The following is a 19,620-nucleotide window of genomic DNA, read 5'->3' as shown; positions in this document are numbered from 1 at the left end:
GAAATCCAGCACGATTTGGGCTTTCCCTTTCCCCTCCATCATTCCATACTGCCACTGCCCTGATTTAAGCTTTTACCATTTCTCAGCTGGATGTTTAAAAAGCCTCCTAACAGATCTCTTTGCATCTAGTCTTGCTGCATTAAAAATGTATCCATTCTTCCTCCAGTAAAAAATGTTATCTACTGTGACCTCTGATTTCATCACTCTATCTAAAAGCTCAGATATTTCTCCATTGCTTACAGAACACAGTTTAAGCTTCTTAGTGCAGTATATAAAGCCCTCCGTGACCTAGGCTCTGACAATCCTGCTAGTTTACATCATGTCCTACTTCATGCTTTATTCTTTAATAATGCTTAATGGTTTACAGACACATATACTACATACAACCCATACATCACTGCTTTGATAATACTGTTTCCTCTGTCTACAATGTTTTCCCGATCTTTCATTGCTTAAGGGCCTCTCCTTTGAGATTCCTTAATACCCTAGCAATGCCCCAGATATTATTTATCATCATATTGAAATTACTAATTTAATATCTGTCTTTCCACTAGACTATGAGCTCTTTAAGAACAGGGACCCTAACCTCAGTAGCTAGCCTACTGTCTGAGGTGAGCTGAGATCTTGATTTCTTGGGAAGTTGATTAATGGATAGCCAATTCTCTAATAGCAATTCAGTTATTTTTAATCGGTGATTCCTACAGTTGGTAGGGATTTTTTAGGTCATTAAGTCCAGCCCCCCCTCACAGGAGACTCCTTTACAATAAGGGCCAAGATAATTCAGTTAAATGTGATAAAGCATCCCAATCTTGGACTCCTCTTATTTCCATACATATGGTCTGATCTGATGAGAGTGGAAATTGATATCAGTTTCTTAGGAAGAAATTCAGTGACACATATAAGCATTTATATGTATTTGTATTTTATTATTCTTTATATTTTATTATTTAAATGTTTATATCTTTATTTCTAGAAATGTTTCTTTCAGAAATCTCTGAAAATTATCTAAAATGTGGTGAAATTTTATTACATCATAATGTTCATCATGGAAATAAATATTCAGAGAAAAATTATAAACAAGCAAAAGTAGGGGAATTATTAAGTAAATTATGGTGCACTCATAAAATAGAAGTTATGTCATTTTAAGTAAAAAGTTAAGAAATGTAATCATTTACTCAATATAATTATAGCCATACAAAAATATTTAGGAAATAAATACTGAAAAGAGATGGCTGTTTGTCATGGCTAATATTCTCACTGTTTTATTTTCCAAATTTGCTACAGTAAGTGTGGATTATTTTCATAATAAGAAAAATTACAGGTTTTCCCCTAAGTTTTATTGTTGCTCTTTTATGGAAATACTACTCTTCTTTTAAGAAGCAAGTCTCAGGGAGTTCTGGCCAAGATGAAGGTGTAGATAGAAATCCTTCACTTCCTCACACAACCAAAAGGAGGATAATGATGAACATAAAATCAATAAACAACCAAGAGTGTCAGAAAATCAGACTGCACAGAACTCTGACAACCAAGGAATTAAAGAAAAAATCAACCAGAACAACCAGGAAGGTAAGGCAGTAGATTGCACAGGCTGAGTCACAAAAACTGAGGCAAGGAAGGGGACCAGGAAGGATGTGCAGGCAGGGCTGGCTGAAGGCAAAACTGAGGCTCAGAATTGAGTGTGGACTACTGTGGTTCCCTTGGTGGGAGAAACTCCCAGTCTCACACGAGTCCATTGGAAAGTGCACTAGAAACCAGCAGGAGAGCTGCATTGTTCCCTCTCAGGCCCCTCCCCACGCCCAGGCAGCATCACAATGCTGCAAGGAGGGTCGGTTGCCCTGCCTGGGTGAATACCTAAAGCCCCACCCACTTACAACTTATCAGCTGTGCCAAAACAAAGAAATACAGCCCAAATAAAAGAAGAGAGTAAAGCCTCAGAAAGAGAGCTAAGTGATGAGGAGATAGCCAACATATCTGATGCAGAATTTAAAGCCCTGGTAATCAAAATGCTCACAGAACTGATTGAGCTTGGTTGAAAAATGGAAAAAACAAATGAAGGATATCCAAAGTGAAATAAAGCAAAATATTCAGGGAACCAATAGTGACAGGAAGGAAACCAGGACTCAAAGTAATGATTTGGAACAAAAGGAAAGAATAAACATCCAACCAGAACAAAATGAAGAAATAAGAATTCAAAAAAGTGAAGAGAGTTTTACAAACCTCTGGGACAACTTTAAACGTTCTAATATCTGAATTACAGGGGTGCCAGAAGGAGAAGAACAGCAGAAAGAAATTGAAAACTTATTTGAACAAATAATGAGGGAAAACTTCCCCAATCTGGCAAAGGAAATAGACTTCCAGGAAGTCCAGGAAGCAAGAGTCCCAAAGAAGTTGAACCAAAGAGGGACACACCAAGGCACATCATCATTAGGCTACCCAAGATTAAAGATAAAGAGAGAATCCTAAAAGAAGGAAGAGGAAAGGAGACAGTTACCTCCAAAGGAGTAACCATAAGGCTATCAATTCGTTTCTCAAATGAAACCTTACAGTCAAGAAGGGGCTGGAAAGAAGTATTTGAAGTCATGAAAGGCAAGGACCTACATGCAAGATGACTCTATCCAGCAAAGCTTTCATTTAGAATGGAAGGGCAGATAAAGTCAAGTTAAAGGAGTTCATCATGACCAAGCCATTATTATATGAAATGTCAAAGGGACTTATCTAAGAAAAAGGAGATAAAAAACATGAACAGTAAAATGACAACAAACTCACAACTATCAACAAATGAACCTAAATAAAAGAAAAACAATGCAAACAAAAACTAAGCAAACAGCCAGAGCAGGAACAGAATCAGAGAAATGGACATCACAGAGAGGGATTTCAGTGGGGAGGGAGAAGGGAGGAATAGGGGGGAAAGGTACAAGGAAGAAGAAGCATAATTAGTAGGCACAAAATAGATGGGGAGAGGTCAAAAATGGTATAGGGAACAGAGGACTCAAAGAACTTATATGTACAACCCATGGACATTAACCAAGGCGGGGGAATGCTGGCATTGGGGAGCAAGGCACAGGGGGAATAAAGGGGGAAAATTGGGGAATGTATAATAGCATAATCAATAAAAATATTTTAAAAAAAGGAAAAGCAAGTCTCATCTCTGAATCCTTTGACTTCTGCAGAACACTCCCCTTCTAGCTGCTGTGTTTCCACAGTTTATCCCCTAAGCACAGTCCAGCACACTCAGAGTAGTCCATCTCTTAAACCCAGGGCAATATACACGTTTCCTCCTCATTCCTTTTTTGCTCATGCTTTTGCTACTATTGCCTTACTGCAACTCAGAGTGCACTAGCCCCATTGTTTATTCCATAAAAATGCCTGTTATTTTATGCTATCTCCATTTTTCTCAACAGAGCTGAGTAAGTTACAGTTCCTGACTTGATGTATCTCATATACCTGGTAAGAGAGCCATGCATGATAAACAGAACAATAAGAATGTTCCCAAAATAAGAAAAAGGAAGAGATTGATTCTCTCTGAAGGTATCAGAAAGGCTTATCTGAATAAATAAGTGCAGGATGCCTCTGGGATGAGATTTTCTCCCTTAGAATCAAAATTTTACAGCTAATACAGTACTATTGAGAATTTAAGAGAACACTCCCAAGCCCAACACCTTTTTTTACAGATGGGAACACTGAGGTACTCTGAATGCAAATAATGTGGCCAGGGTAACAAACTGGGGATTGGACCTCAGGCCTTATAGCTATCACGATCAGTGTTCTGCAACTCAGTTAGCTAAAGGTAGGATAGCTGCTTTCTTAGGCTTTTCAGAAAAAGAGCCTTTAACCCAAAGCAAAACAAAAACAAAAACAGCAACAAAAATAAAGTAGTATCTGCAGAAACTAAAACAAACAAACACATTGGTTTCTGTTTGGGGGAAAGATTTACAGACTCTGAGAACTACTTTGACCTTGAGGTTATTCCCAGAAGGCATATTGGAAAAGCAAACAAGAGTCAATTACTATTTTGGCTCCAATTATTTGGGAAAAAAATTGAAACCATTGCTTCCTTTCATCTCTTGAGTACTGTTGACTAAAGGAGTTTCTGATTAGAGCTGTTAGTGGGGAATGTTGAGCAGCTCTGGGCAAGAACCCTGCATTCCAAACTGACCCTGCTCCACCAAGAAAAACAGGGTGAAGAGAGTCACTGAGTACACATTCCAACTTTTTGCTACCCTCTGGCAAACAGTGCATTTACTAAGATCGCTATAAAAGGTATTTATTTAATTAGAATGTGTTTTCCCCCTTTTATTAGTAAGCAATTAGACCACACTTTAGTACATTAAGGAGCTTTTGTAAATTCATCTTCAAGCATATAAATTCTGTAATTGTGTAATTGTATATTGGGCACAAAACCGCAGATTTTCTTCTATTTCAGCTTGACCATTTCCAAAGCTATTTAGGGTTTTCTAAACTAATGCTTATGTGGAAAGTTTTTTTTAAAGCCTAAGAATATATATATATATATATATATATATATATATATATATATATATAATTTTGACATTCTTTGGTCTTAAAACTAAACCAGAAAGTGACACAAATTCCACACAAATATATATCAACTATTTGTCTGTCTTCTTCTTCATCTTAAAGCCTGGGGATAATTCATTTGTTTCATGATATACAGTACTAGCATAATATCATTTTTTAGCATAGAAACTGTAAAATACCTATAGCCAAATAGTTCACAGACTCTCATTTAAATATCTGTAGCTCATATGTATGTGACTGAATTGATCTTAATTATGTTTTCAAAACAGTAGTGAAAAAGGAAAGATTATTTTAAATATTAGCTTTGTTAGGTTAAATATGGTATTAGGTTGAACTATATAACACTGTTAATAATTGACTATTTTTTATTTACAAAAATGGTAATTTCCTATGGTTCAAATTCCATTATATATATTGTTCCCAGTTTTCAAAGGATATCATAAATACTGAAAATGAAAACCATCATTGATTCAAATCTTTAATTAACACACCAAGGCACATCATCATTAAGTTACCCAAGATTAAGATAAAGAAAGTATCTTAAAAGCAGCAAAAGGGGACTCTTACCTAAAAAGGAGTTCCCATAAGGCTATCAGGTGATTTCTCAAAAGAAACCTTACAGAAAAGAAGGGGCTGGAAAGAAGTATCCCAAGTCATGAAAGGCAAGGACCTACATCCAAGATTGCTCTATCCAGCAAAGCTTTCATTTAGAATGGAAGGGCAGATAAAGTGCTTCTCAGATAAGGTCAAGTTCAAGGAGTTCATCATCACCAAGTCCTTATTAAATGAAATGTTAAAGATACTTATCTAAGAAAAAGAAGAAGATAAAAATATGAATATTGAAGAAAGAAATCAAGGAAGATACAAACAAATGGAAACATACACCATGTTCATGGATTGGAAGAATTAACATCATCAAAATGCCCATACTACCCAAAGCAATTGACAGATTCAATGCAATACCTATTAAAGTACCAATAGTATATTTCACAGACATAAAACAAACACTTCAAAAATTTATATGGAACCATAAACAACCCAAATAGCTGCTGTAATTGTGAGAAAGAAGATTAAAGTAGGAGGGATCAAAATACCTGATACCAAAATGTATTACAAAGCCACTGTAACCAAAAAAGTCTGGTACTGGCATAAGAACAGGCACATGGACCAATGGAACAAAACACAGAGCCCAGAAATAAACCCAAGTCTCTACAGGCAATTAATATTTGACAAATGGGACAGCAACATAAAATGGAGTAGAAATAGCCTCTTCAACAAATGGTGTTGGGAGAGCTGGACAGCTATGTGCAAAAAAAAAAAAAAATGAGAAACAAAAAACAAAAGAGAAACTTGAGCCCTAACTTACACCATACACAAAAATAAATTCAAGGTGGATAAAAGACTTAAATGTAAGTTGTGACACCATTAAAGTCCTATGGGAGAAAACTGGCAGAAAAATCTCAGACATTCCATGCAGCAATACTTTCACTGATACGTCCCCTAGAGAAAGGGACATAAAGGAAAGAATAAACGAATGGGATCTCATCAAAATTAAAAGCTTCTGCATGGCTAAAGAAAACAGTATTAAAATAAAAAGACAACCAACTATATGGGAAAACATATTTGCCAATGATACCTCAGACAAGGGTTTAATCTCCAAAATATATAAAGAACCCACATGACTCCACTTGAAGAAGACAAGCAACCCAATTAAAAAATGGGCGAAGGACTTAAACAGACACTTCTCCAAGGAGGACATACAACAGATCCAGAGACACATGAAAAGATGCTCAATATCACTAGCTATCAGAGAGATGCAAATTAAAACCACAATGAGATACCACTTTACACCAGTCAGAATGGCCATCATAAACAAAGCAACAAACAACAAGTGTTGGAGAGGTTGTGGGGAAAAGGGGACCCTAGTGCACTGTTGGTGGGATTGCAGGCTGGTATAACCACTATGGAAAGCAGTATGGGATTTTCTCAGAAAACTAATAATCAATTTGCCTTTTGACCCAGCAATTGCACTGCTAGGATTATATCCTAAGAACCCTGAAACACCAATCCAAAGGAACCTATGCACCCCAATGTTCATAGCAGCACAATTTACAGTAGCCAAGTGAAGGAAGCAACCTAGGTTCTCATCAGTAAATGAATGGGTCCAAAAACTATGGTACATTTACATAATAGAATTCTATGCAGCAGAAAAAAAGGAGCTCCTACCCTTTGCAACAGCATGAATGGAACTAGAAAGCATTACACTAAGCATAATAAACCAGGGAGTGAAAGACAAATATCATATGATCTCACCTTTAACAAGAACCTAATCAACAAAACAGACAAACAAGCAAAATATAACCAAAGACACTGAAATAGAGAATGTGCCGACAGTGGCCAGAGGGCAGAGGGGAGGGAATTTCAGAGGAAAAGAGGAAGAGTTTGTAGGAACAAGTATAAAGGACATATGGACAAAAACAAGAGTTGGAGTAGAAATGGGAGGGAGGTTGGAGGGCTGGGGGTTGGGCTGGGATGGGAGTAAAAGGAAGAAAACCATACTTGAACAATTTAAATAAGTAAATAAATAAGTAAATAAATAGATGAACAGTAAAATGACAACTAACTCACACTTATCAAGAACCAAGCCTAAAAAAATAAAAACAAAAACAAACTAAGCAGACAATAGAACAGGAACAGAATCACATAAATGGAGATCACATGGAGGTTTATCAATGGGGATAAGGAGAGTGGAGATTGGGGGAAAAGTACAGGGAATAAGAAGCATAAATGATAGGTCGGTACAAAATAGATGGGGGTGGGGAGAATTGTTAAGAACAGCCTAGGAAATGGAGAAACCAAAGAACTTATCTGTATGACCCATGGACATGAAGTAAGGTGGGGGTGGGCAGTAGTAATGCTGGTGGGAGGGGTGTGCAGGGTGGAAGGGAATAAAGGGGAGTAAATGGGACAACTGTAATAGCATAATCAATCAAATATATTTAAAAAACAATTCACCACTTATAAAAGGTGTCAAAAGATTTTATAAGATACATAGATAACATGGGACTACGAGTTTTACTGCTACATGCCCATGGGACCTTGGATAAAACCCTAGGCTTTTGGAACCCTCTGTTTGCTTCTCTGACAAATGAGTGAATTGTACTAGAACTCAAGATTTTAAAAATTTCCATAAAAGCTATATCACTAATCAAATGTAGGACACACTGTAGATAACAAGGCTATTATGTTAAGCAATTTGAGATCTATGTCACTATGGAAACCAATTATAGTATTGAATTTTTACGTGCTCTAAGAAACCTTTCAGTGTATTGAATTAGATAATAAAAACCAACTCACTGATTGTTAAATGATAATTTACTCATACATATTGTGAGACACACACTTAAGCCCCTTTTACACATTATATTAATTTTTATATCACATACATAAGCAGTGGTGTGCAGGTAAATGCTTAACAAATGACTATCCCAGGGGACAAAAAGTCCTGGCTTGTAGTGTTTTGATTTTCATGATGTAAATATTTTCACCTTGGTTGATTTCCAGCTACCAATCTGACTTCACTGAACCTGGGGGTAGGAGGATATGTGCAGTATACTATTTTATAGTATTTTCACCAAACAGATAGTAGATAGAAATAACCTCAAGAGTACAGGAAATAATAAAATGTTATAAGAAAATTAGGAAGTGATGAGTTTTGAGTATTTATTTCTGATTTAATAGAATTTAAAGTATAAGTTTATGTAGTTGAATTTTTAATAATGCCTGCATGTAATAAACAAATCATAAAATTCTTTAACATTTAGAAGTTTTCATGAACTGAGGGCTTCACTGTATGTGAGGTTGATTTTTACCACCCAACTTCATTGAACACAGGAATGATGATACATAAAGAATGAAATAACTTGCCAATATTATTGACTACTAAATTCAAATCCTGTCTTGCCTATTAACCTTAATTTCTAACTCTGAGAAAGCTTCTACAATGAATTTTAAAAACATAACTTTTATATAATCCAAGAAATGTGTTTTTGACCATAGATAAAGAGGCACTAAGCAAGGCAAGAGTGAAAGGAGAAAGCAAGATGAAGATTTAAAAGAATGTCTCCTACAAGGGGTTTGTTGACAGAAAAGATGCAGGTCACTGGTGACAGGTTTCTGTTTTATGATATTAACATTAGTCAGAAAGAACAAGTAATTGAAAAACAGTGAGAACAGTGAACAAGCCAATCTATTTTAAGTAATCACCAAGGGGTACTGAGGTGTGAAATAGCTAAGAGAGGGGGCTTACCAATCTGAAATGCTTCAAGGAATGCTGTCCCCTTTATATGCCTACACCAGGATCCCTATAGACTATGACAGACTTTGCCACACTTTTCTCCAATTATCTGAGTCTATTTTCTCCACATAAGAGAAGGGAAACCCTACATTCGTTGTGATAACTTTTTGATCCCTGAGCAATTTCCAATCTACTTTATAAAATAATTTAGACAGTTTTCCATCATTTTGGATTTTTTGGAATAGTCTGTGAAGAACAGGGGTTAGCTCTTCCTTAAAAGCTTTGTAGAATTCTCCTGTGAAACCATCTGGTCCAGGGCTTTTGTGTGACGGGAGTTTTTTTTATTACTGCTTCAATTTCATCTGCTCTTATTGGCCTGTTCAGGTTTTCTGTTTCTTTTTTGTTGAGTTTTGGAGATTATATTTTTCTAGAAATTTGTCCATTTCACCTAGGTTTTCAGATTTCTTTGCATACAATTCTTCATAGTAATTTCTTACAATCCCTTCTATTTTTGTGGTATCAGTTGTAATCTCTCTTCTTTCATTTCTGATTGTGTTTATTTGGGTCCTCTGTCTTCTTTTCTTGATGAGCCTACTTAAAGGCTTGTCTATTTTGTTTATCTTTTCAAAAACCCAACTCCTGGATTCATGGATCCTTAGAATTGTGCTTTTAGTCAGTAATGTAATACATCACATAAACAAAAGCAAAGACAAAAACCGCATGATCATATCAATAGATGCAGAAAAAGCCTTTGATAACGTACAATACCCATTTATGATAAAGGCACTCAGAAAAATGGGAATAGAGAGAGAATTCCTCAATATAAGAGAGGCCATATATGAAAGACCTACAGCCAACATCATACTCAATGGGCAAAAACTAAAAGCTTTTCCACTAAGATCAGGAACAAGACAAGGTTGTCCACTTTCACCACTTCTATTCAATATAGTATTGGAAGTTTTAGCCACAGCGATCAGACAAGAAAAGGAAATAAAAGGCATCCAAATTGAAAAGGAGGAAACAAAACTGGCATTGTTTGCAGATAACATGATAGTGTACCTAGAAAATCCTATAGCCTCTACCAAAAAACTGCTTGAACTAATAAGTGAATTTGGCAAAACAGCGGGTTACAAAGTCAATATCCAGAAATCAAAGGCATTTTTTGTATACTAACAATGAATCAGCAGAAGCAGAAATCAAGAAAAAAATCCCATTCGATATAGCAAAAACAAAAATAAAATATCTGGGAATAAACCTAACCAAGGAGGTAAAAGACCTGTATGCAGAAAACTACACATCGCTGAAGAAAGAAATCAAGGAAGACACAAACAAATGGAAACGTATATCATATTCATGGACGAGAAGAATTAACATCATCAAAATGTCCATACTACCCAAAGCAATTTACAGATTCAATGCAATACCTATTAAAGTACCAATGGCATATTTCACAGACATAGAACAAACACTTCAAAAATTTATATGGAACCATAAAAGACCCTGAATAACAGCTGCAATTTTGAGAAAGAAGAACAAAGTAGGAGGGATCACAATACCTGATATCAAACTGTATTACAAGGCCACTGTAATCAAAACAGCCTGGTACTGGCACAAAAACAGACACATAAACCAATGGAACAGAACAGAGATCCCAGAAATCAACCCAAATCTCTACAGTCAATTAATATTTGACAAAAGGGGCAATGACATAAAATGGAGTAAAGATAGCCTCTTCAACAAATGGTGTTGGGAGAACTGGACAGCTACATGCAAAACAATGAAACTTGAGCACCAACTTACACCATACACAAAAATAAATTCAAGGTGGATAAAAGACTTAAATATAAACTGTGAAACCATTAAAGCCCTAGAGGAGAACATTGCCAGGAAAATCTCAGATATTCCATGCAGCAATATTTTTACTGATACGTCCCCTAGAGCAAGGGACATAAAGGAAAGAATAAACGAATGGGATCTCATCAAAATTAAAAGCTTCTGCATGGCTAAGGAAAACAGTATCAAGATAAAAAGAGAAGCAACAGTTTGGGAAAACATATTTGCCAATGATACCCTCAGACAAAGGTTTAATCTCCAAAATATACAAAGAACTTCCACAACTCTACTCTAAGAAGACAAGCAACCCAATTAAAAAATGGGCAAAGGACTTGAACAGACACTTCTCCAAGGAGGATATACAACAGATCCAGAGACACATGAAAAGATGCTCAATATTGCTAGCTATCAGAGAGATGCAAATTAAACCACAATGAGACACTACTTTACACCAGTCAGAATGGCCATCATAAACAAAGCAACAAACCACAAGTGCTGGAGAGATTGTGGGGAAAAGGGGACCCTAGTTCACTGTTGGTGGGATTGCAGACTGGTACAACCATTATGGAAAACAGTATGGAATTTTCTAAGAAAACTAAAAATGAATCTGCCTTTTGACCCAGCAATTCCACTCTTAGGAGTATATCCTAAGAACCCTGAAACACCAATCCAAAAAAAGCTATGCACTGAAATGTTCATAGCAGCACAATTTACAATAGCCAAGTGCTGGAAGCAATCTAGGTGCCCATCAGTAAATGAGTGGATACAAGAACTATGTTCCATTTACACAATGGAATTCTATGCAGCAGAGAGAAACAAGGAGCTACTACCCTTTGCAACAGCATGGACAAATACCATATGATCTCACCTTTAACAGGAACCTAAACAACAAAACAAACAAGCAAGCAAAATATAACCAAAGACACTGATACAGAGAACAGGGGGACAGTGGCCAGAGGGGAGAGGGGAGGGAATTTCGGGGGAAAGGGGGAAGGATTCACAGGAACAAGTATAAAGGACACAGGGAGAACAACTAAGGTGGGGGGCAGAAATGGGAGGAAGGTGGGGAGCCCTGGGGGGTGGGCAGGCTGGGACTATAAGACAGAACAATAACTGTACTTGAACAATAATTAAATAAATAATAATAAAAAAATAAATAAAATAATTTAGACAAATTTTGTTGTTATAGTATTTTATCTTTTCATAAGTTTAAACATTTAAAAATATTTACTCTTCTCTATATTTTTTCCATTACCATTTAGTCCCCTTATACCTCTCTCTCCTCAGTAACCACCACCTGTTGTCCATGTCCATGAGTCCTTTTTCCTTTTTTGCTCAGGCTTTTCACCACTTAACCCCACCCCCCCTCCACTAGCTGTCACTTGTTCTCCATCTATGAGTCTGTCTCTGTTAAGCATTTTGATTAGAAAGTGTTTCACTGGTACCATTGGCTAAGTACTCTGTGCTAATTGTGAGTGTGGAAAACCTTCATACCTTTCATGAAGACTCAGACTTACTCTAATACTAGGATCAGTGTCTGGTCACAGTAAGTGCTATAAAGCCACTAGCTGTTATTATTATTGTTTAGAACAGCTGGGTTTCTGGTGAATCCCAGTTTCAGGCTGTGAGCAGGGTTTTCTCCGAATGCGGCCACTCAGATTGTACAATTCTCTTCAGGCAATATATTAGCCACAGGTTGCCCAAATTTGCTCTTTCCTAGGGCTGATGTGGCAATGTTTGCTGTTGGTCCTTAGTGCACTTGGATTTTTGGTGTGAGGAATGTTCCACTTAATCACTTTTGGAGGCCCCCTGTAAAAGCAATTTTTTCCAAAAAGACATTTAGTTCTGCTTGTCTTATGATTTGGGATAATAATGCATCTGGATTGATGTTGGGTGATATTTGTTCTGTGAATACTGTGCTCTTCATAGTGCAGCCAGTGTATCTTTTTACCAGGGCCGAGATCAAAGTAAGTTCCCTATAAGGGCAGAAAAATGATTTCTTAGATGGTCAACTCTTGCTTTTCAGTGTGTTTATTAAATGTATTGAAGGGCTATGTGAACAAATTCAAAGTAATACCTTTTTTAGTGTTTATAAGAAAACTGGTAAGTTAAACTTATGAGCTTCATTGGAATTGATTAATGGAAATGGTCTTTTTTATATAATAGATAATGAGAACAGTGAGCAATCTGAGGAAATCTTCCTTCTTAGACTTTCTGCATCAAAGCTAAACCCAGATTTATCTTGTACTTTACTATAATATCTCCCTATAATTACATTGAATTTGTGTTTATCACTAAACTTGTAACAGCCTTATCAGAAATGTCACCACTCCATAACTATTTCTTTGAACATGTATAATTTTTCCACCACCACAGAAGCCATTTCAAATCACATCTGTTTAGAGCTAGTAAAGGATTTCAGTTTCATTTAGTATAAACTCCTTATATTACAGTTGAGGAATCCAAAGTCCAGTGAGATTAAAGGCCTTGCCCCCAAATTTACATCAGCATCTTGCTAGTTTTGAACTTGCATGGTTGAATGAGTTATAAGTAATGTATGGAATACCATACACTTGTAAGATGAATATACTTTTCTTTAGAATTTTAACTTCCTGGAAAGAATTTTTCAAGAGAGCATAATATGGCATCATCTAATCAATCATAATGGCTTGATAGGTAATAAAACCTTCAGTAGTGATTACTGGAAACACAAGATGAGAGAAGGAAAGAGAGGGTACTTAAGCTGAGCTGTGAAACACCGTAGGCACTAGCCACATGTGAATATTTAAATTTTAGAATTCATTAAAAGTAAATAAAATTTAAAATTCATTCTGTCAGTCCTACCAGTTACAGTTCAAGGGTTCAATAATCACATGTAGCTAGTAGCTATGACATTAGACAGCATAGAATAGAATGTTTCTGTTATCCCAGAAAGTCCTATTGGACAGAATTGAAAGGCTATTTTGGACCTCCGCTGAGGTTCCAATTTTGTTGGAGCATTCCCAACTTTAAAGGTTCTCCCTTCTTAAGGTAGGTGTCAATTCAGATACCAGGTGACTCTCTCAAAGAACAGACAAAGGCTTTTTGAAGTGACAATCTAGTCAGCTCCTAAACTGCATCACCACTCACTGAGAAAAGAATGAGACTTCATATCTTACACTCCTGGCTCATCTCATCTCTGCCATGTTTTTGGAGTGAGGGAGCAGGAAAAAAGCACAAAGAAGGAATGGATGAAGATTCAGCATTTATACCCTAAACTTTCAGAACTTCGTTTAAGTTCCCTGCCCTCTTTTTACTACTAGTTCCCAATCCTTCCAAGCTTAGAAGATGATACAGGTGTGACTTTGATAAGGTCCAGCTATTTCCTGTCTCTTCAAAGCTAGGTGAGGTGCTTAAACAGATCCAGGGGAAAGAGATTAGTGAAGACAGGAGCCTCAATCAATCCCTCAAAGAGCTGGGTCCTCAGCATGCTTAGCCCAGTCAGCTCCACCGAGAGTTCAAAGATGGAAAAAAAATCACTTTACTGGGACTCCTTGTTCCAGGGGCTGTTCTCATTTTCAGCTCTCATAGCCTACTGGCCTGAGACTGGGCCTGGCTGCCCAGGGCCTTCACTGCCCAACTTGGCAGTACCTTGGTTCAAATCAAACAACTGATTTTCCCTCACACTACATTAGAAAATCCAGAGTTGCTCACAACAAGGGAATTGACTTAACAGGTCTGCCTTCTCAGAAGAATTTACATTTCAGAAACCACCTTCACACTCTTTCTCCTCGAACTCCCTCTTTGCTGCCCAGTAAAATGAGGAGTTAAAACTAATTGACTTCTGAGTCCCTTCCAAGCATGAAGTTGTCACACTTGCCTTTTCTGGGGGTTGATCATGCCTTAGCCCAAAGCAATGCTTTTGCCTGGTGGTGAATACTATCCCAGCAGTGAATGTGTCTACTTACCTCTATTTACATTTTTCCTGAAACTGCATTCTTATTTTTCTCTCTCCCTCCTCATTTAGGTAGATTCCTCAGTCAGCAGAGAAACAAGCCCTCAAAATACCCTCATCGTTTAGGTTGTTAAAACTAGGATCCTGAAAGCACCTGACATGAGTCATAAGATGGAGAGGTTGTCTCCTTGGCCATCACTGCACCCAAAGTAAAACATGGTTTTGAACAGTGTAATCCTTCAGAAAGCCCCAGCACAGAGCTCTTTCAGAACAATACTGAAAACATGTTTCCCCAGATAATAACAACAGCTGTTGTTTATTGAGCAACTTTTATATATCAGGCATGCTTACTTGACTATAGGTACTATCTTGTTCATTTTAGCATCATCTCCATTCTACAGATGTAAAAAAGTTCTGCAAGTCCTGGTAATTTGCCATGATTCACACAGCTAAAATTTTGGAGCCAGGATTACAATAAGACTTCAATTTCTACAGTCCATCTGTTTTATACTCTGCCATAACTTTTAAAATTATTTTTCAAGAAACCCTAAATATCCTATGAAGATGTTCAAGACTGTTGAGGGGCTGTGGATAGGTGGGGGAGTAGGAGAGAGGCCACAAGGTCACCTCTGTCCCCTCCTCTGTCCCCACCCCTCCAGGTGGTCTTGCCTGTCCCACTCCCTTGCTCTAACTTATTTTTATTTTTTTTATCCTTACCTGAGAATATGCTTGTTGATTTTAGTGAGAGGGGAAGGGAAGGAGGGAGAGAGAGAAAAAAATTAACATTGATGTGAGAGAGGAGCATCGACCAGTTACATTTTGCTTGAGCCTCAACTGTGGACAGAATCTGCAACCCAGACATGTGCCCTGGGGATTGAGGCACTGATTGGGGATTGAACCTGTGACCCCTTGGTTTACAGGCTGATGCTTAAACCAGCTGAGCCACATTGGCCAGGGTGCATTGCCCCAATTTAACTGCACCAGATGCTCTTGTAACTGTTTTAAGTACTGGGATTGCACATATGTTTTCTCACCTTTTAAAAAAAGTTCAAGACACGTTTTACTAGGGTCTGCTTTCTCCAATGTCCTTCTGACACCATTCCACCAATAGACTGTCCATTTATTGATATAGCTAATTAACATTTGCATGTTAATTTATCCCAAAATTAAAGAATGATTAATAAAAAATCACTACATTTTTAACTACATTGTCTTAGTTATGCATTTGAAAATGTTCTGGTAGAAATTGATTATTCATAGACATGTGAGGCTGATTCATCAGAAATGAAAAGAAGGTGTCTGGGCCACTGCTGCTTGCTTTCTCTCTAAAAATGAATTAGATTTTAACAAGATGATCATTTGAGGTGTGATGGCCCTTGGCCAAACAAAATATATTAACTTTCACTGTCTTGCAAAAGGATCATTTTCTCAATCAGAGATAATGGGATTGACTTTTGAAGAGAGGTTCACTCACTTTTTCTACTTATTTTTAACCACCAATAGAATTTATAGCTTCATATTTTTTTTCTATTAGGCTCAAAAGTTTGAAAGCCTGAATAGAGACAAGTTTCAATTCATTTTTTAACTTCTTGCACTACTTTTTTTTTTTCAAATAAAGGTGCAAACTTGTTCCCCAGATGATTTCTTGTTTTATTCATGGTATTCTTGGAGATTCATCTTTGCATGTTCAATTGTGCATGCGTACTTACATGCAGGTCAAGAGGTGCCTGTGTGGGGGGGGGGGTCACAGAAAGATAGTATTCTCCAGGTATCTTAGACTTCATTACCATGGAACAAAGAATATTTCAAGTCACTTGGTGCAAAAGGAAGCTGCTCTTGGGTAACCTATTCTTTCAGACCACTCATCAAACAGCAGTAAAAATATTGTCTCTTATGAATAACCAGAGAAGGAAATCAGAGATGTTCGGATAGGGGTTGATCAACTGCTTGGAGAAGAGATTACAAAACAGATTCCATCATAGACTATGAAATTGGAGTTTTGCAAATTGAGTTCTTCCAATCTTGGAATTCTGTGCTTGTGACTTACAGGTTTGGATCCACAAGGAAGATGAGACATTTAGCTCATGGTGATGGCTGATGCCTCTGTTTTCCAAGAATGACTCTGGTCCTCTTATCAAAGAACTGATCTTTATGTAGAGTAGAAGGTTGCCAAAAGGGTTGAGTGGGACTGTAAGTTACTTGGTCATTAAGTAAAACTGCAAAAATACATTCTGAGGGACACAAGGATACATTATGTTTTGGGGGAAAGTAGCATGTTTGTTTACATTGAAGTGTGCATTTTTTCTTGGTTATTTTCATGGGAAAGAGGAAAGGAAGATGGTGATGCCCTGGAAAGGAAAGAGAGGTTTACTGAAGAGCAGTAACCCAAAAGCCTGGAAGAATCATCCCTCCAAGAGGCAGCCCAGCAGTACCTATGTTAGTGAGCAGAGGGACTGTCCAGGCTCAAGGAAGCTGCAGGCACAGGCTAATCCCAGAGAACTGACATAACTAATGGCAGTGGTAGGAGGTATTCCATACCAAGTGAAGGATTAGACTCCTTTAAAATAACCAGGGAAAGCCCTGCCACTTGTCTCTTCAATAGAAGTCTTATCATGTAATTGAAATGACATTAATTACCAATGTCAATGAATGAGTACATGCTAACCAGGCATCTATCTAGTGGGCACAGCACCCAAGTTCTCTCCTTTCACTGTAGACTGTCATATCATCTCATTTGACCTTCAATACAACCTCAGGGGGAAGGGGAAATTAAAATTCCTAGGGGTTCAGTAACTTGCTTAAGGGTTATGCAGCTAGGTGGTGGTGCTATGATTGAACCCAATATGTGTCTGGATCTAAACCCAATACTCTTCAAATTTTTTCTACTATAGCTCAAATAGGAAGATAGAAAAACACAGGAAAGTTTAAGGAGATGGCCAAATTCATGATAGAAACAAGAGTATGTTATAAGAGTTCCTTCTCTTTGCTACTGCAAATATTATTTTCTAATGTTCTGAGAAAAAGGTCACACATTTAGCCAGAGGAAAGGAAAATATGTCCTGTTCTTTGGTAATAATTTCTTTTAAAATTTATTAAAAATAAGATCAATAAACACACGATGGATATTTGATTTTCAGACAAATTTTCTTTGCTTAACCTTCTATAGAGAATCAATATTTTTCCTAGAGAAAAGGTAAAAAAGGCCAAATTAATCAAGAACCAACAGCAACTTAATTTAATGTGGTTTCCATTAGTGTGTAAAACACATCACCCACTTTAAAATTTAAGTGCTGAGAACAGAACATTTTTTCATAATAAAAAATAATACTAAGTACTTTAAGTTCCTTATGAAGGCTGGACAAGTATAAGATGTGGTAGAAATAATATTTGAAGAAGGGAAAATCTGTTTAAGAGATGGCCTCTGACAACCTTTCAGTGGACTGTGATCTAAGTTGTAGAATACAGTGGTCTGCCTTTATCCATGGGTTCACTTTTCTTGGTTTCTATTACCTGCATTCAACCACAACCTGGAAATATTAAATGGAAAATTACAGAAATGAACAATTCATAACTTTTGCATTATATGCCATTCTGAGTAGTGTAACAGAAGCTCATACTACCTACCCACCTACCCCATCCTGCCTGGGACACGAATCATCCCTTTGTCCTGCATTTCTATGCTGTGTATGCTCCCTGCCCGTTAGTCACTTAGTAGTTCTCTCTGTTATCAGATTGACTGTCATGGTATTTCTGTACTTGGATTCAAGTAACCCTTATTTTACAAAAATTGATGAAGACAATCTGCAGACGGAACACATCATTAAAGTCACCAGTATGATCACCAAAAAATTACAACCTCTGCAGCAACATTTTAATAAGTCAAAAAACAAGGCTTTGATCTCCAAAATACATAAAGAACTCATATGACTCCACTCTAAGAAAACAAGGAACCCAATTTAAAAAATGTGCAAAGGACTTAAACAGACACTTCTTCAAGGAGGACATATAGAGGGTCCAGAGATATAGGAAAAGATGCTCAGTATCCATAGCCATCAGAGAGATACAAATTAAAACCCCAATGAGTTACCATTTCACTGGTCAGAATGGCCATCAAAAACAAAGCAACAAATAAGTGCTGGAGAGGTTGTGGATAAAATGGAACTCCAGTGCACTGTTGGTGGGATTACAGACTGATACAACCACTAGGAAAACAGTATGGAATTTTCTAAGAAAACTAAAAATGGACCTGCCTTTTGACCTGGCAATTCTGCTGCTACGATTGTATTCTAAGAACCCTGAAACTCCAATCCAAAAGAACCTATGCACCCCAATGTTCATAGCAGCATAATTTACAATAGCCAAGTGCTGGAAGCAACCTAGGTGCCCATCAGTAAATGAATGGATCAAAAAAATATGGTACATTTACATAACAGAATTCTATGTAGCAGAAAGAAAGAAGGAGCTCCTACCCTTTGTGACAGCATAAATAGAACTGGAAAGCATTATGCTAAGTGAAATAAGACAGGCAGTGAAAGACAAATACCATATAATCTCACCTTTAACAGGAATATAATCAACAAAACAAACAAGCAAGTGAAATATAAACAAAGGCATTGAAATTAAGAACAAACTGACAGTAACCCGAGAGGAGAGGGGAGGGGATAATGGGGGGAAAGGTGAAGGATTTACAGGAACAAATAAAGGACACATGGATAAAAGCAGGGTGGGGGGTGGAAACAGGGGAGGGAGGTAGGGAGGAGTTGAAGGAAAAGGCAGAAAACTGTAGTTGAATAATAAAATTCAAAAGTATTTAATTAAAAAGTAAGTTAAAAAAGAGAGAGAGACAATATCTGATTATAATGTTCTTCCAAAAGGTCTTGGCAAAAACAGACAGACAAACCCTTTAAGTACTGAGGATCCCACACCATGAACATCATCCACTCCTCACATCCAACCATGTACATCTTCATGGCTCGATGACCCAGGATCACCCAAAGCACATGATATTCCTCACATG

The sequence above is a fragment of the Sturnira hondurensis genome, unplaced genomic scaffold (genome assembly GCF_014824575.4).
Source record: "Sturnira hondurensis isolate 20B ecotype Veracruz unplaced genomic scaffold, ASM1482457v3 Scaffold0005220, whole genome shotgun sequence".
NCBI classification, from domain to species: domain Eukaryota; kingdom Metazoa; phylum Chordata; class Mammalia; order Chiroptera; family Phyllostomidae; genus Sturnira; species Sturnira hondurensis.
The sequence above is the reverse complement of the archived record's forward strand: the minus strand, read 5'-3'. Positions refer to the sequence as shown.